Below are 17,551 nucleotides of genomic sequence, written 5' to 3'. Positions count from 1 at the left end.
GGGAGATAAATAAAAGCCTTGTTCCACAGTCTCCACTTCTTTGTGTTGTCACACTCATTCCCTGCCTGTGTCATCCATATGACAGGAAGAAGGAAGTGGTCAATACCACCCTCACACACACAGGTCATACTGCAGAAGAAGATGGGAGGTGGTTTCAACAATGCGGAAATGCTTCACAATTTTATGTTCTCATATGTAAATTGGTGAGCCCTGTCCTCAAAAATAAGAAAAACAGATCTTCCATCATTCTCTTCTAGGGAAAAGACTGAACTCAGGAGGAGGATTAGGGTTAGGGATGGGCGAGATCAACAGGGTGGCCAGACAAGTGAAGAAATAATCCATTCCCTTACTAACAGGAGAATGGGCAAGGAACCTGGTATACAGCATTCAGGGGAAAGTGCATCCTTTCACTGCAGCTAACAAAAGCTCTCCATTTCCATGACCTTTCAGCAGTAACAGACAGAGAGAGTGGAAAGTCCTTGCAAATAGAAATACATGCTTCAGAGAAGGAAGTGACATCTCAGAGCAGACCTGCTTGGGGCAACTACAACTGAGGAAACACAGTGTCCTTGATAATAGCCTGCACTCAACCTCCTGTCCCTTGCGGCCACAGCCAGAAGACCCAGGATAACTCACTAATGTTGAACACCTACTATGTACCATAGCAGTCGCGATTCTTGTTGCAAGCCATTTTGATAGATGTCAACCAACAAAAGTAACTGAGTCCCAAGGCAGATAAGCACTTACAGAATATTGCTTTTTCAAGGCATGTTTGGGCAGGTTGCCTGCCAGTTACTTTCACATTACACTGTTGCTTTTTTTTTTTTTTTTTAACTCCCTGAAGTATACTTTGGAGAAGGCAATGGCACCCCACTCCAGTACTCTTGCCTGGAAAATCCCATGGATGGAGGAGCCTGGAAGGCTGCAGTCCATGGAGTCGCTGACTTACACACCCTCTATAAGAAAAGTTGAAATTAGCAAATAACATTTATGGATAACAAAGAATTACCTCTCCATGATTTGAGGCTTCTAGTAGCAACAGAAACGTGAATCAAAAATGAAACTGGATTAGGGGTCATGAGGCAGCCTGAGAGTCATTGATTATTGTATGAGATACTTTATGCAAAACCCTAGCATGTTGCCTGGAGAAGACTAATTACTCAAAATATCACAGCTGTTGGCATTGTAATAACAAGTGTTATTGATGTTTTTACTTCTGGTGTTATAATTATTATGACTGAGGCCATTACATATCAATAGTTCTAAAATTATCCCTACTTTATTGGGGCTAATTTCCTAGAGATGAATTGAGGAAAATGGGGGAAGAGAACCTTCCTTTCTAATGAAAGATATATTGGAAAAAGTGCCAAGAAAGGTATAGTGTACATCCTTAGAATGAATTCTTGGGGAAAGATGGCAATATTTTACATACAAGTTCATATAAGTAATATAAAACACCATCATGCGTGGACTAGGGTCATGTCATACATTAAAGGAGTCAGATGTGGCCTACAGGATGACCTAGAGGTTGGTGCTTGCATTAAGGAAGGAGACAGATGAGTCTGTGTAGGTAGATGGCAGAATATTCCAGCTTTAAATTCATTATATGTGTCAAGCCTAGATAATCTAAAGGCTTCTTAGTTGCAGACAACAGAAGCCATTATATCTAGCTTAACAAGAAAGGTCTATATTATAGGGTAGCCTGGTAGGCTGCAGTCCATGGGGTCGTGAAGAGTCAGACATGACTGAGCGACTTCACTGTCATTTTCACTTGCATGCACTGGAGAAGGAAATGGCAACCCACTCCAGTGTTCTTGCCTGGAGAATCCCAGGGACGGCAAAGCCAGGTGGGCTGCCATCTATGGGGTCGCACAGAGTCAGACACGACTGAAGTGACTTAGCAGCAGCAGCAGCAGATAGTTCACAGAACTTATTGGATGACTGAGTGCTACCCAGCCTGGAACCACATTGTCAGGAGAAATGTTCAACCACACCATTGAACCTCTGTAGCAGATACCCTGTTGCTGTTGTTACCTGCTGCTCAGTAGTCATGCCAAAAGGGACCAGAAAGAACTTCCACCCAGCTGCACCATGGAAACCACATACATCTGCAATGAGATCTGATCTCACACATTCTCTCCAAGTCTCCCACAACTGTATCAACTTAGCGGAATCTAGGTAATGTAAGTGGAGAAGGCAATGGCACCCCACTCCAGTACTCTTGCCTGGAAAATCCCATGGATGGAGGAGCCTGGAAGGCTGCAGTCCATGGGGTCACGAAGAGTCGGACACAACTGAAGTGACTTAGCAGCAGCAGCAGCAGGTAAGGTAAGAAATTCTTAGCTTCATGATAATTGCTAAGAATATAGATTTTTCCTAAAGTATAAGAGAGTATGAGGAAAAGGTATTGGAAGTGGGTGTTGAATAAATTCATCTGTAGCATCTATAACATCAGATTTGGAAACTAAGTAGCTTTTTAAGGGTATCTGGTTATTAAATCTGGGAATCTCTTTTCATACTAAGTGGCCTGGAGCTGCTCCAGGACTATGGAATGGCAACTACTGTCAACATTCAACTTGATGGACAGAAATCCAGACAAAACCTAGAAACCTTTTATTTTGCTGAACTCAGGAAGCCTCAGCACAGGCTACATTGGTTACTTTCAATATTGAAAACTGCTTATGTGCCTTGCTTTAATGGTACTCTCAGGCTGGAGGTATGGATGTAGATCAGTGTATCTCAAAATATATCCTGCACGACACCCTCATCAAAACCCCTTGGGGTGTTTATTAAAGTGAACATCACTGGGCCCCCCTCCAAACTCTGGAGCAGAATCTCTGGATTAGTGGGATCTATATAGTTAGAGGACCACTTATCTGTATTTTGAATATATGCTCCCATGCTAATAGAGCCTCGACTTAGAGTGTAGGCTTAGAAATCCCTAGTTATCTCCATAAGAGCTCATTATCCAAGTCTAAAAGTTGTAAAGTAGGAAGGAAGTCAGAAACTCCTCTTTGGCCTTGTCAACTCAAACCTTACAAATTTACCTATAAGCTCAGGCCACAAGAGCTGAGAATGACAATATACTGAGACTCAATTAAAATGCATAATGTTTTAAAGCTACATTAGCATACTGTCATATCCTAAGCATCAAAAATATATAAATCAAAATTGAACTCATAATAACCTGAATATTTGCGTGCAGAATCTCTTGCTCAGTTACAGGAATAAGGTCACAGGCCTGAAAAATTGGTTACAGATGTCTCTAAGGAGATAGCATTAAGACATTTACACATGGTGTGCCCTGTTTTTACATGCAAACTAGCCTCTCTGCTATGTTTTCCTATGAATGTGTTTAACTCTACAGAGAAATGTGACAACCAACTCCTAGCATATGGAAATATTTCCACTAGCAAATTATATGGGAACTAGGGAGAACAAGAAGGATTTGTAAATACTGCGAGTTTAAATGTATCTCTTCAAATGCTATTAGACCTAAATCTTGCTGTATTTAACTAAAATCAACCTACATTTACTGAAAACCTACTGTGTGCCAAAATCATTCTAGATGCTTTTTCATATGTTATCTCATTTAATTTTTAGAACAATCCTATAAGGTAAGCATTTTCAACTCTGTTTCATAGTTGAGAATACCAAAGTTCCAAGAGATTGGGTTAACGTGTTACAGAGCAAAGACGTGAAGCCAGGACTTCCTGGCAGTAAATCCCATTCTCTTTCTACTCTATAATTTTAATTAATGCTAATTAAGTATTATTTAATATTTATTTAATATTTAGTTAATACAACCCACTATATCTCACAGCAAAATACATTTTTACCAAGACCATTATCTCCTTTGAGTCTAGTGACAGCACACAGGCCTGGTAGAGAATGATGTTATCATTGCACATTGGAAAAACAGAAGTCCCAGGAGATTCAGGAATTCTTCACAGGCCACAAAGCTCACAGCATCTGAGACCTATTCTTTTGATTTCAAATACATGTTCTATTTGCTATCCCAGAGTTTAGGAAAGGAGAATTAACATTACTCGCTCCTAGTTTATGGTAATCTGCTCAGTGTTTTACATATGTGAGTCCTAATCCTCACCACAACTCTGAAAACTAAGAAGTAGACCCATTTCACAGAAGTCTAAACAATGACTTAAGCTGAAGTTGGGGCTTCCCTTGTGGCTCAGCTGGTAAAGAATTCACCTGCAATGCAGAAAACCTGGGTTCGATTCCTGGGTTGGGAAGATCCCCTGCAGAAGGGAAAGGCTACCTACTCCAGTATTCTGGCCTGGAGAATTTTTATGGACTGTATAGTCCATGGGGTCGCAAAGAATCGGACACGACTGAGCAACTTTCACCTCAAGCTGAAGTTAGTCAGTGTTATAACCAATTCAAACCCAAATCTCTGAGACACTGATAAAATTACATATTATATATACACACGCACACAGGCTTCCCTCGTGGCTCAGATGGTAAAGAATCTGCCTGTAATGTGGTAGCCCTAGGTTCATCCCTGGGTGTGAAAGATCCCCTGGAGAAGGGAATGACAACCCACTTCAGTATTCTTCAGTATGCAGTCCTGGTGAAACCCATGGACAGAGGAGCCTGGCGGGCTACAGTCCACAGGGTCACAAAGAGTCGGACACGACTGAGCGACTAACTTTCACTTTTACCATGAAGAAAGTACAGATAGCTCTTAACAGAACTTTCTATTTGGAAACTCCTAGTTTTGATCTTGAAAGTGTTGTTATTCACTATCCTTAAACATGAAAGTGAGCAAATGTAGACAAAAATCTTTCAGTGGATTCCATATAGGCATGACTGTTCCTAAAAGAAGAAGAAACTGGTGGGTCATTTTAAAAGCACTTGGCCATGCCTATGAATGTCCACTGCCAGGAAAACTTCAAATAATTATGTCCCTCATGCCATTCACCCAGTGTCATTCTTGGAAGTGATGTTCTTAACAGACATGTAGAATCAATGAGGCCTTGTGCTTAGAACTCCTTGTAAATGAACAGAAAACTGGGTAAGTAGAACTTGTTTACTGAATGAGAACAGCAGGGAAGCCAGCACTTTCACAGATACTCTGAAAATCACAATTGCTATAAAATACATGAGATTTTACCTAAGGACCAATAAAGTATTTTCTTTGTTAACCAATAGCTCAGCAGGTAAGAATAATAGTCACTAAGACTTGTGTGTATTTTTTATAGATTATAAAATATGTCACACAGAAAGATCATTTGATTTTCAGATTGTAAAACACCTTAATCCCGTTACTTGGCCCACAGTGGGCTTTCAATAAATGTAGTTGCAAAGAAAAGAACTGAACAGAGTTAAGAATTGTTAGCCTTTTCAAACACATGAGAAAATGGATAAGTGACTCACTAAGGGTAAATGACTTGCTCAGTTTCACATGTAAGCTTTGACATGTTATTAAATTCTTTTACTCATTCATGAGTCTTTTAGAAATTATTTAATTCTATATTGCTATCAAGGAGTAACAGTAGACCATCTGATATACATAAAAATTGAATATTTTTTCCATTAAGATGCCTCTCCATCTTAGTCAAAAAACCTGGATTTGATCAATCTTGGTTTCCAGAATAGAACCCCTGAAGAATTTAAATCCAGATTTTTTGAGTGATCCATATGCCTGAATCAGTTGTTTTTGTCAAACATCCATTACCTCATGGCCCAGATTTCCATAATTAAATGAGGTCAAATGAGAATATATGGAAACTGAAAAGCAGTGTGTTAATATTAGCTGTTATCAGTGAGATGTATTCTTCTTATAAACACAAAGATAGTAAAGGGCTTCCTTTATAAAAGAAAGAATTGTCCAGCCAGCTCACAAAAAAGTGTGTTACTGTACATCTTGAATATAGAAATTCAAAGACAAATATGATTGGTAATAACTCTGTTATATTAGACTCTCTGACAAAATAAGCTTAAAGTTCAGAGTTTGATGTTTGAAAGGAAAGTCAAATGTTACAGGTATAGAGAACTTTTACATATTTAGTCCATTATGAAAATCAAAGATTTACCCAGGCATAACCCTCTTAAAACATGGTCATCTATGGTTTTCACATATTACAAACTCAGCCTCCTTGATGTCTTCAATCATTAAAAAGCTGTTACCAAAAAAAAAAAAAAGTAAGGCATTGGAAGGAATATATAGTATACTGTATTCAAATAAAGGCATTTATTGAATGCCTACTAAGTGACTGATAACTGCAAAACAATCATTACTATCTCCATTTCACTGATGAGGAAACTGAGATTTAGATTCATTAAAGCGCTTATCAAAGATGATAAAGATAATAATTAACAAAGACATGCACTAAGCACAAGTATTCCAATGGTGTGTCCCATATTAATTTTTCCCTAAACTTCTCTGTAAGTTTCAAAATTGACCAATGTATAGATCCGGAATGGCAACACTAATAGCCTTTTGTTCTTTTCATTGTCTTTTATTAATGTAACTATTTTTAACATTTGCTTACACTTAATCACTCTGTTTTATGTCTCTAAGGACTCAGCTATTAAACATAACAAAAAGACTTCTGGTGTTCAGATGCCTTTTGTTTCAGATATCACTCCCAAAGTAACAAGAAATACGAACAACAGAATTCAAAATCTTTTCTGGATCAAACCTTGAAACATCTATAAAATCCCACTGTATACGATTAAAAGATGTTAAGATGTGGGATCAATGCAAGAAAAGAAGCTTGCAGGAGCAGATCTTAACATGTCAGGAGAGCACAACCACCAAAACAGATGGGGCACTGAAAGAAGCAAAACGCAATTACCCATCTTGGGGAAAAAAATAAAGGGAACAAGATGCCCAGGCAATGTAGAGTACCAAAAAGTAAGCAAGCAGACAGACATTCCCTTTCTGTAAGATATAGTGCATTGATGAGTTGCAATGAAAAAGAAAAGTCAAAGGCTAAGGAAATAAAATGTCCAAAAAATTATCACAGAGACATAAACATACATATACACTTGGGGGTGGAAGATGGGAAGGAAAACAGACAGAAAACTCTCCCTACATTGTGAAATAGGCAGACTCCTACTGGCCTGTGATATACCTTGGTTTTTTTCCATGAACTTCTACACATGCAGTCCGAGAACTCAATAATTCATTTTATTCAAAAGTAAAAGCAATATTCAAAAAGAACCAAAGATTGTTTAAGAAAAAAGGAAGAAATTGACAAAATTGTTTTTCTCTTCTAACACACATACACACACACACACACACACACACACACACAAATATAACAGAAATGTTGTTAGTGACTCAGACGGTAAAGAATCCTCCTGCAATGTGTGAGACCTGGGTTCAACCCCTGGGTTGGTAAGATCCCCTAGGGAGGGCATGGCCACCCACTCCAGAACTGTTGCCTGGAGAATCCCCACGGATAGAGGTGCCTGGCGGGCTACAGTTCATGGGGTCGCAAAGAGTCAGACTTCACTGAGCAACTAAGCACAGCACAGCACAGGAAACGTTAACAGGCAGAGGAAAAGCATTGTGATGAATCAAAAAGCATTAAAAAAAAATCAAAGAACCCAAAGTAAAAAATACAAGAGTTTAGGGAATATGTAGCTGAATGATAGAAAAAAGTAAAACAAGAGAGGTCAGAGCTAAGAAAAGATGAAGAATAAAAGGCATTAGGGCTTCCCTCGTGGTCCAGTGGTTGAGAATCTGCTTTGCATTGCACGGAACATGAGTTCGATGCCTAGTTCAGGAAGATTCCACATGTTGCAAAGCGACTAAGCCTGTGTACCACAACTACTGAGCCTGTGCTCTAGAGTCTATGAGCTGCAAGTACCGAAGGCCATATGCTGTAGAACCTGCGCTCTGCAACAAGAGAAGCCACTGCAATGAGAAGCTCGTGTACCACAATGAAGATTGTGGTACACAGCCCCCACTCGGCACAGCTGAAGAAAGTCCATACACAGCAATGAAGACCCAGCACAGTCAAAAATAAATAAATTAGCTAACACATACATTTTTAAAAATTCTTAAAAAAATAAAGCATTAAAATAATGAAGACACACACACACAAAAGAATAGTCCTATGAAAACACAGTAAAGAGTAAAGGATGATAAAATGGCAAAAAGTAAACAAAATTAAATTGAAACAATTTATAAAAGCAGCTTAGAAAAATTATATTAATAAAAAATATACTAAGGAGATCTTTCACACATGATTAATAATCCTAAAGAAAACAAAACACAAGGAGAAAATTTAAGATATATTTCAAGAAAACTTTCAGAAAGAAGATAATGCTTGGTCCAAAAATTAAAATGGCCCATTCTAAGAAAATGAATATATTACAGGACAATGAATAAAAACATATCTCAGTAACACCACTGCATGTCAAAAGAAACCTCTGGGTATTCAAACAAAATACTACCTATAATAATAAAACACAACCAGCTAACCTTAGGTGTCTCAAGGGCAAACTTCAAGAATAAAATAAAGTTACAGGAAACACTATGCTTATCAAATCCTAGAGGAAGATTTGTAATAATTCAAGTAAAAAGACAAGAGAAAAACATTTGTAACTTGTAAAATCCAGAAAATATAAATTACATGAAAAGAAAAAGCCTAAGTAAATTAAGAAATAAATGACTATTAAGAAAAAGTCTGGCAGGGACCACTGAATACAGGTAGTCACAAGCCCAAGTCTAAAACAACTGTGGAAATTATAAATATAAATATAAATCTCAGAAACCATTATAATGTAAAAATAATTTTAAAATATATATTTAAGCACATAATATGAAAAGCATACATATAAGGTACCAGAAGAATCAGAAAAGAAACAAGAAATAAGGATAGGAAAAAGTGAAGATTGCTACTTTTATCACTGCTTAATATAATGTTGTTTAAAAAGAGAGAATTTAATACTCATATAAAGTTACAATTATGAAGGTAACAAATAGAACTTTAAACAAAATATAAACTTAAACAATCATGGTTATCCAAGCCTATGCCCCAACCAGTAACGCTAAAGAAGCTGAAGTTGAATGGTTCTGTGAAGACCTACAAGACCTTTTAGAACTAACACCCAAAGAGGATGTCCTTTTCATTATAGGGGACTGGAATGCAAAAGTAGGAAGTCAAGAAACACCTGGAGTAACAGGCAAAGTTGGCCTTGGAATACGGAATGAAGCAGGGCAAAGGCTAATAGAGATAGGCTAATAGAGTTTTGCCAAGAGAACACACTGGTCATAGCAAACACCCTCTTCCAACGACACAAGAAAAGACTCTACACATGGACATCACCAGAAGATCTACACCAAAATCAGATTGATTATATTCTTTGCAGCCGAAGATGGAGAAGCCTAGACAGTCGGCAAAACTCCTTATTGCCAAATTCAGACTTAAATTGAAGAAAGTAAGGAAAACCACTAGACCATTCAGGTATGACCTAAATCAAATCCCTTATGACTATACAGTGGAGATGAGAAATAGATTTAAGGGACTAGATCTGATAGAGTGCCTGATGAAGTATGGACAGAGGTTCGTGAAATGTCACGAGACAGGGAGACAGGGATCAAGATCATCCCCATGGAAAAGAAATGCAAAAAAGCAAAATGTCTTTCTGAGGAGGCCTTACAAATAGCTGTGAAAAGAAAAGCGAAAAGCAAAGGAGAAAAGGAAAGATATTACCATTTGAATGCAGAGTTCCAAACAATAGCAAGGAAAGATAAGAAAGCCTTCCTCAGCAATCAATGCAAAGAAATAGAGGAAAACAACAGAATGGGAAAGACTAGAGATCTCTTCAAGAATTAGAGATACCAAGGGAACATTTTATGCAAAGATGGGCTCGATAAAGGACAGAAATGGTACGGACATAACCAAAGGAGAAGATATTAAGAAGAGATGTCAAGAATACACAGAAGAACTATACAAAAAAGATCTTGACAACCAAGATAATCACAAAGGTGTGATCACTCACCTAGAGCCAGATATCCTGGAATGTGAAGTCAAGTGGGCCTTAAGAAGCATCACTATGAACAAAGCTAGTGGAGGTGATGGAATTCCAGTTGAGCTATTTCAAATCCTGGAAGATGATGCTGTGAAAGTGCTGCACTCAACATGCCAGCAAATTTGGAAAACTCAGCAGGGGCCACAGGACTGGAAAAGGTCAGTTTTCATTCCAATCGCAAAGAAAGGCAGTGCCAAAGAATGCTCAAACTACCGCACAATTGCACTCATCTCACATGCTAGTAAAGTAATGCTCAAAATTCTCCAAGCCAGGCTTCAGCAATACATGAACCATGGACTTCCAGATGTTCAAACTGGTTTTAGAAAAGGCAGAGGAACCAGAGATCAAATTGCCAACATCTGCTGGATCATGGAAACAGCAAGAGAGTTCCAGAAAAACATCTATCTGCTTTATTGACTATGCCAAAGCCTTTGACTGTGGATCACAATCAACTGTGGAAAATTCTCAAAGAGATGGGAATACCAGACCACCTGACCTGCCTCTTGAGAAACCTATATGCAGGTCAGGAAGCAACAGTTAGAACTGGACATGGAACAACAGACTGGTTCAAAATAGGAAAAGGAGTATGTCAAGGCTGTATATTGTCACCCTGCTTATTTAACTTATATGCAGAATACATCATGAGAAACACTGGACTGGAAGAAGCACAAGCTGGAATCAAGATTTCTGGGAGAAATCTCAATAACTTCAGATATGCAGATGACACCACCCTTATGGCACAAAGTGAAGAGGAACTAAAGAGCCTCTTGATGAAAATGAAAGAGGAGAGTGAAAAAGTTGCTTAAAGCTTAACATTCAGAAAACAAAGATCATGGCATCTGGTCCCATCACTTCATGGGAAATACGTGGGGAAACAATGGAAACAGTGTCAGACTTTATTTTTGGGGCTCCAAAATCAGTGCAGATTGTGATTGCAGCCATGAAATTAAAAGACACTTACTCCTTGGAAGGAAAGTTATGACCAACCTAGATAGTATATTAAAAAGCAGACATATTACTTTACCAACAAAGGTTCATCTAGTCAAGGCTATGGTTTTTCCAGTGGTCATGTATGGATGTGAGAGTTGGACTATAAAGAAAGCTGAGCGCTGAAGAATTGATGCTTTTGAACTGTGGTGCCAGAGAAGACTTTTGCGAGTCCCTTGGACTGCAAGGAGATCCAACAATTCCATCCTAAAGGAGACCAGTCCTGGGTGTTCATTGGAAGGACTGATGCTGAGGCTGAAACTCCAATACTTTGGCCACCTCATGCGAAGAGTTGACTCATTGGAAAAGACCCTGATGCTGGGAGTGATTGAGGGCAGGAGGAGAAGGGGATGACACAAGATGAGATGGCTGGATGGCATCACCAACTCGAAGGACATGAGTTTGGGTGAACTCCGGGAGTTGGTGATGACAGGGAGGCCTGGTGTGCTGCAATTCACGGGGTCTCAAAGAGTCAGACACGACTGAGCAACTGAACTGAACTGAAAATTTAAACAATTATCAAAAAGAAAACATATCATTTGGCAAAAGATTTTTTTTAAAGAATCAATAAAAAATGATGTGTGTTTAATATTTCACTGCAAAATTAAGACTAGCCTGTAGGGAAAAAAACTAATTCATAAAGAAAATCTGACTACATATCCACACACAAAATACATTATATGTTAATTACATGTATGAATATATAAATAATATTCTCATATATAATTTTACAACTTAATAATAGACAATCCAAATTAAAATGGGCAATCTGAATTCATTTCTCAAAAAAAAAAAAACACAAATTGCCAGTAAATACTAGAATGTGCCTACTATCATTAGCCATTAAGGGAAAATACGAATCAAAATCACCATTAGGTCTTACTTCACACTAACTACCATCAGTTCAGTTCAGTGGCTCAGTTGTGTCCAACTTTTTGTGACCCCCATGGACTGCAGCACACCAGGCCTCCCTGTCCATCACCAACTCCTGGAGCCTACTCAAATTCATGTCCATTGCATCAGTGATGCCTTCCAACCATCTCATCCTCTGTTGTCCCCTTCTCCTCCTGTCTTCAATCTTTCCCAGCATCAGGGTCTTTTCCAATGACTGGTTCTTCACATCAGGTGGCCAGAGTATTGGAGTTTCAGCTTCAGCATCAGTCCTTCCAATGAATAATCAGGACTGATTTCCTTTAGGATTGACTGGTTGGACTACCATGAGTATAATCTAAAGTAGACACTAGGAAGTGTTGACAAGTATGTGAAGATATTAGAAGCCCCATATATTGTGTGTGAGAATTTAAAATTATGCAGTCCCTTTGGGAAACAGTTTAGTAGTTCCTCAAAATGCTAAATATAGAATTACCATATGGTCAGGAAATTCCACTCCTGGGTATCTGCCCAAGAGAAATGAAAACACATATCCACAAAAATACTTATACACAAATGTTGGTAGCAGCATTATTTATAATACCTAACAAGCAGAAACAATCCAAATTCCCATGAACTAAAGAATAGATCAATAAAATGTGGTATATCCATAAAAAGAATATTATTTGGCAACAAAAGGGATGATGTACTGATACACTATATAACATGAATGAAACTTGAAAACATGATGTTAACTGGAAGAAGCCAGTCAAAAAAACCATGTACTGTATCATTCCATGTACATGAAATGTCAAGAAAGGGTAAATTTTTATAGAGAGAGTAGATAAGTCATAAGCTACCTAGTGCTGGTTGGTGAGGGGGTAGGAAGTAGGGGGAAGCTGTGGGTAAATAGGGAGTGATGCTAGCAAGTATGTAGTTCCTTTTCGAGAGGATGAAATGTCCTAATATTGTGGTGAGGGTTGCAAAACTGTCTGTTAACACTAAAAACTATTTGATTGTGGATGTTAAATGGGCAGATTATTTGATGTACTGGTTATATCTTAATAAGGCCATTAAAAATAAACTATCAGTTTATAAAAGAGGGCAAAGAACAAGTATATAGATGGGAAACTAGAATAAGAAACTGACCACATATACAATTTTAAAGATTACAGAAGACCATTTTGTTTTGACTCTAGAAATTACTAGAAAACCTGAATGCAATGGATCATTTTCTAGGAAAATAGAAATTACAAAAAAAAAAAAAGGCCAATGAAATGTTGGAAAATCTATTCAAACACATGCCTATCATGTTGGTGATACCATCCAACCATCTCATCCTCTGTCGGCCCCTTCTCTTCTCACCTTCTATCTTTCCCAGAATCAGGGTCTTTTCAAATGAGTCAGCTCTTTGCATCAGGTGGCCAAAGTATTAGAGTTTCAGCTTCAGCATCAGTCCTTCCAATGAACATTCAGTACTGATTTCCTTTAGGATTGACTGGTTGGGTCTCCTTGCAGTCTAAGGGACTCTCAAGAGTCTTCTCCAGTACCACAGTTTAAAAGCATCAATTCTTCAGCACTCAACTTTCTTTATGGTCCAGCTGTCATATCCATACATGACTACTGGGAAAACCATAGCTTTGACTAGATGGACCTTTGTTGGCAAAGTAATGAATATAATGAAAACTTTTAATTTTCATAATTAACAAAAATATTAATATCAAATCTAACAATGATAGCACCAACCTCACTTATAAGAATTCATGAAAAAAATCCTAAATAAAATATAAACAAGCATAAACCAGAAACACAAGTGGAAAATGAACCACAACCAAATTGGGGTTGTATCATAGATAGCCCAATGTTAGGAAATAGTATCATATTAAAAGATTAAAGGAAAAAAATATGATTATTTCTGTTGATGCTAAAAGGGCATCTAATCAAATTCAAAGCTATTTTTTATTTTTATAACTTTTATTAACATAGAAATTAATTGATACTTATAAGACATGATATATATGTGTGAGAGAAAACAGCAAACAACCATCAAACCTGCAAAAAAACATTAAAAGCATTCTTAGCCAAGACAGAAAATAAGACAAACATTGTAGAATGTTATCAGTTGGATACATACAAAATTAATATCACACCATAAGAAAAGATTCTGCTTACAGTAGGAAAAAAATAATCATGAACATAAAATATATAGAAATAAGCCTAACAAGACATAGCCAAGATCTAGGCAACTTTAAAACTTACCAAAAACTCCAGAAGAAGGCTCAAATAAAAGAAAGGAATGCCCTATTCTTAGATAGAAAGATAAAATATTTTGAATATGTATATTATTTCTAGACACCTATAAATTTGACCTGGTCCTAATAAGAATATAAACAGGATTTTATTTTTACAATCAGACAAATTCTAAATTTCATGTGGAGAAGCAGGATGGGGAACACATGTACACCTGTGGCAGATTCATTTAGATATTTGGCAAAACTAATACAATTATGTAAAGTTTAAAAATAAAATTAAATTTAAAAAAAAAAGAAAAAATGAAATATACAAGAAAATTCTGAAAAAGGAGTGAGGGAAAGCTACTCCTAAAAGATATTAGAAATATTTATATTTAATATGTCATATATTTATGTTTAAACTAGCATAATTAATTCAATGTAGTACTTGTGGATGAATGGAAAATTTAGAAATAGAAAAACTATGTATAGGAATTTAGTATACAATGATGTGATCATGTGGGGAAATGATGGATTGTTCAATAAATGAGTAACCTTCTAGGAAAAAAAATTTCCTTGCCACATAACTACTTTCATGGATCTCCACCATAAATTATGGATGGACAAAAGGCTTACGTGGCTGAAACTGCAAAATTCCATAAAGAAAACATCAATTTTTAAAATAATCTTAAAGATAAGATTAATACGATTAAATAATCTTATTTAATTATTTTATTAATAATTAATAATCTTATTAATAAGATTAAATAATCTTAAAGATAAGAAAAGGACCAATAGTTTCAATATGAAACTATGTATGAAAGCTTATTAATAATGAAAGTTAGTAATTATGATATGAAACTCAGTAATTATAAAAGACTGCAAAAAAGTTAACAAAAAATATTGCTATATCTTTCAAATTTTTATGCATGGCAAATAAAAATTAAAGTTAAAAGACAAAAATTGGGTGGAAATAAATAACACATAGGAAGGCCATTTTTGTGTATAGACAGAGCTCCTGAAGATCAACAAGAAAATGGTCAACAAGAAAATGTAAGAATATGGTCATTTTCTTACAGAAAAGTTGGAAAAGAACATGAACATGTTCTTTACAGAAGAGTAAATACAGAAGTTTTAGATATGGTAAAATGTTCAAATTCATCCACAATAAAAGAAATGCAAATTAAATCTAAATGAGATAACATTCAATAAGCAAAGTCAAAACCCATTCTAAAATTCTGGGTTTTTCAGGGGATGGAAAACAGGGAAACTCTCTTATTCTGTTGGTAGGAATTTAAGTTAGTACTAGAACAGTTTAATAGATATTAAAAAGATACAATAAAAAAAGACACCTTAAATTTCAAAACTGAAAACTGCCATACACTGCTGAAAGAAATTAAAGAAGACCTAAATGAATGAAGAGATATGCTATCTTGCTGCAGCTGCTGCTGCTGCTAAGTCACTTCAGTCGTGTCCGACTCTGTGCGACCCCATAGACGGCAGCCCACCAAGCTCCCCCATCCCTGGGATTCTCCAGGCAAGAACAATGGAGTGGGTTGCCATTTCCTTCTCCAATGCATGAGAGTAAAAAGTGAAAATGAAGTTGCTCAGTCATGTCCGACTCCTAGCAACCCCATGGACTGCACTCTACCAGGCTCCTCCGTCCATGGTATTTTCCAGGCAAGAGTACTGGAGTGGGGTGCCACTGCCTTCTCCAATACTATGTTAATGGACTGGAAAACTCAATAGAGCTAAGATGTTAATTCTCCCTAAATTGATTTATAACTTTAATGCAGCAGGTTTTATGTTGTTTTTTAATTTCAAAATTTATATGGAAAAGAAAAGGTCCTAGACTAGCTAAAACAATCTTGAAGATAATAAAGTGGGGGATTACAATCAGGACAGTGTAGTTCTGGCATAACGGGAGGTAAAGAGAAATGGAATGGGAGTGGGAGGTACAGACTCACTCATACATGGACCATCAATGATTTCAATACTGATGCCAAAACAATTCAATGAGGAAAGGAATGGCTTTCAACAAATGATGCTGGAACAAGTTTTAAAAGATGTGGGGATTATAAAAAACAAGTGCTTCAAAGCCTACCTCACACCACACATAAAAGGTAATCTGAGATGGATTATAGACCTAAATGTGTGGCAAAACTGGAAGGTATCTCGGAGAAAAATAAGATAAGATGGTTGTAAACTTGGGATATGAAAATATTTCTTAGAAAGAACACAATAAATCAGGATGTAATTATAAAAGAAAAATATTAATAGACTAAACGTCAAAAAAATAAAATAATTTGCTCATAAAAAAATATTGGTAAGAAATTAAAAAGGCAAGCACAGACTGGAAGAAAATATTCACAAAACTGTATCCTACAAAGGGCTTGTTTCTAGAATTTTAAAACTGCATACAAATCAATAACAAAAAGATAAACAATTTCAATTTTTTAAATGGCAAGAGACTTGGGACACCTCACATAAAGAAAAATATATGAATGACAAATAAGGACACAAAAAGATACTCAATGCTATTACTCATCAAAGAAAAGAAATTTTAAACCACAATAAGATACAGTTCTCATATTCATTCAAATATATAATGTTTTTTAAATGACAACAACAAATATTGGTGAAGATGCAGAAAACCTGAACTCTCATACATTGCCTACGGGAATGTGGAGATTGTGCGGCAGTCTCTAACAAAGTTAAACATGCATCTATCCCATGACCTAAACGTTCTATTTTACACATCTACCCAAGAGAAATGAAAACATGTACCCACTAAGAAACTGTTAAAAGAATGGTCTTTGCAACTTTGTTCATAATAGCCTCAAACTGGAAATGACTCAAAAGTCTACCAACAGAGAATGGGTAAATATTTGTAATATATTCATAAAACTGAACACTACCCAGCAATAACCAAACTACTTACATACCCAACAACATGGAATGAACCTCAAAAATACTATGGGAGGGAGGAGCTAAGATGGCGGAGGAGTAGGACAGGGAGAACACTTTCTCCCCCAAAATTCATCAAAAGAACATTTAAACGCCGAGTAAATTCCACAAAACAACTTCTGAATGCCGGCAGAGGACATCAGGCACCCAGAAAAGCAACCCAAGTCTTCAAAAGGAGGTAGGAAAAAATATAAAAGACAAAAAAAGAGACAAAAGAGGGAGGGACAGAGTTCCGTCCTGGGAAGGGAGTCTTAAAAAGAGAGAAGTTTCCAAACACCAGGAAACCTTTTCACTGCCGAATCTGTGTGGAGCCTTGGAAGCACAGAGGGCAACATAACAGGGAGGAAAAATAAATAAACAATTAAAACCCGCAGATTACGAGCCCTACGGTAACTCCCCCAGCGGAGAAGCAGCGCAGACGCCTGCACACGCCATTAGAAAGCGGGGGCTGGGCAGGGAGGCACAGTGCGGGCTGCATCGCTTAG

This window comes from Bos indicus x Bos taurus, chromosome 8, assembly GCF_003369695.1.
Source record: "Bos indicus x Bos taurus breed Angus x Brahman F1 hybrid chromosome 8, Bos_hybrid_MaternalHap_v2.0, whole genome shotgun sequence".
NCBI classification, from domain to species: Eukaryota; Metazoa; Chordata; class Mammalia; order Artiodactyla; family Bovidae; genus Bos; species Bos indicus x Bos taurus.
This window is presented reverse-complemented; position numbering follows the sequence as displayed.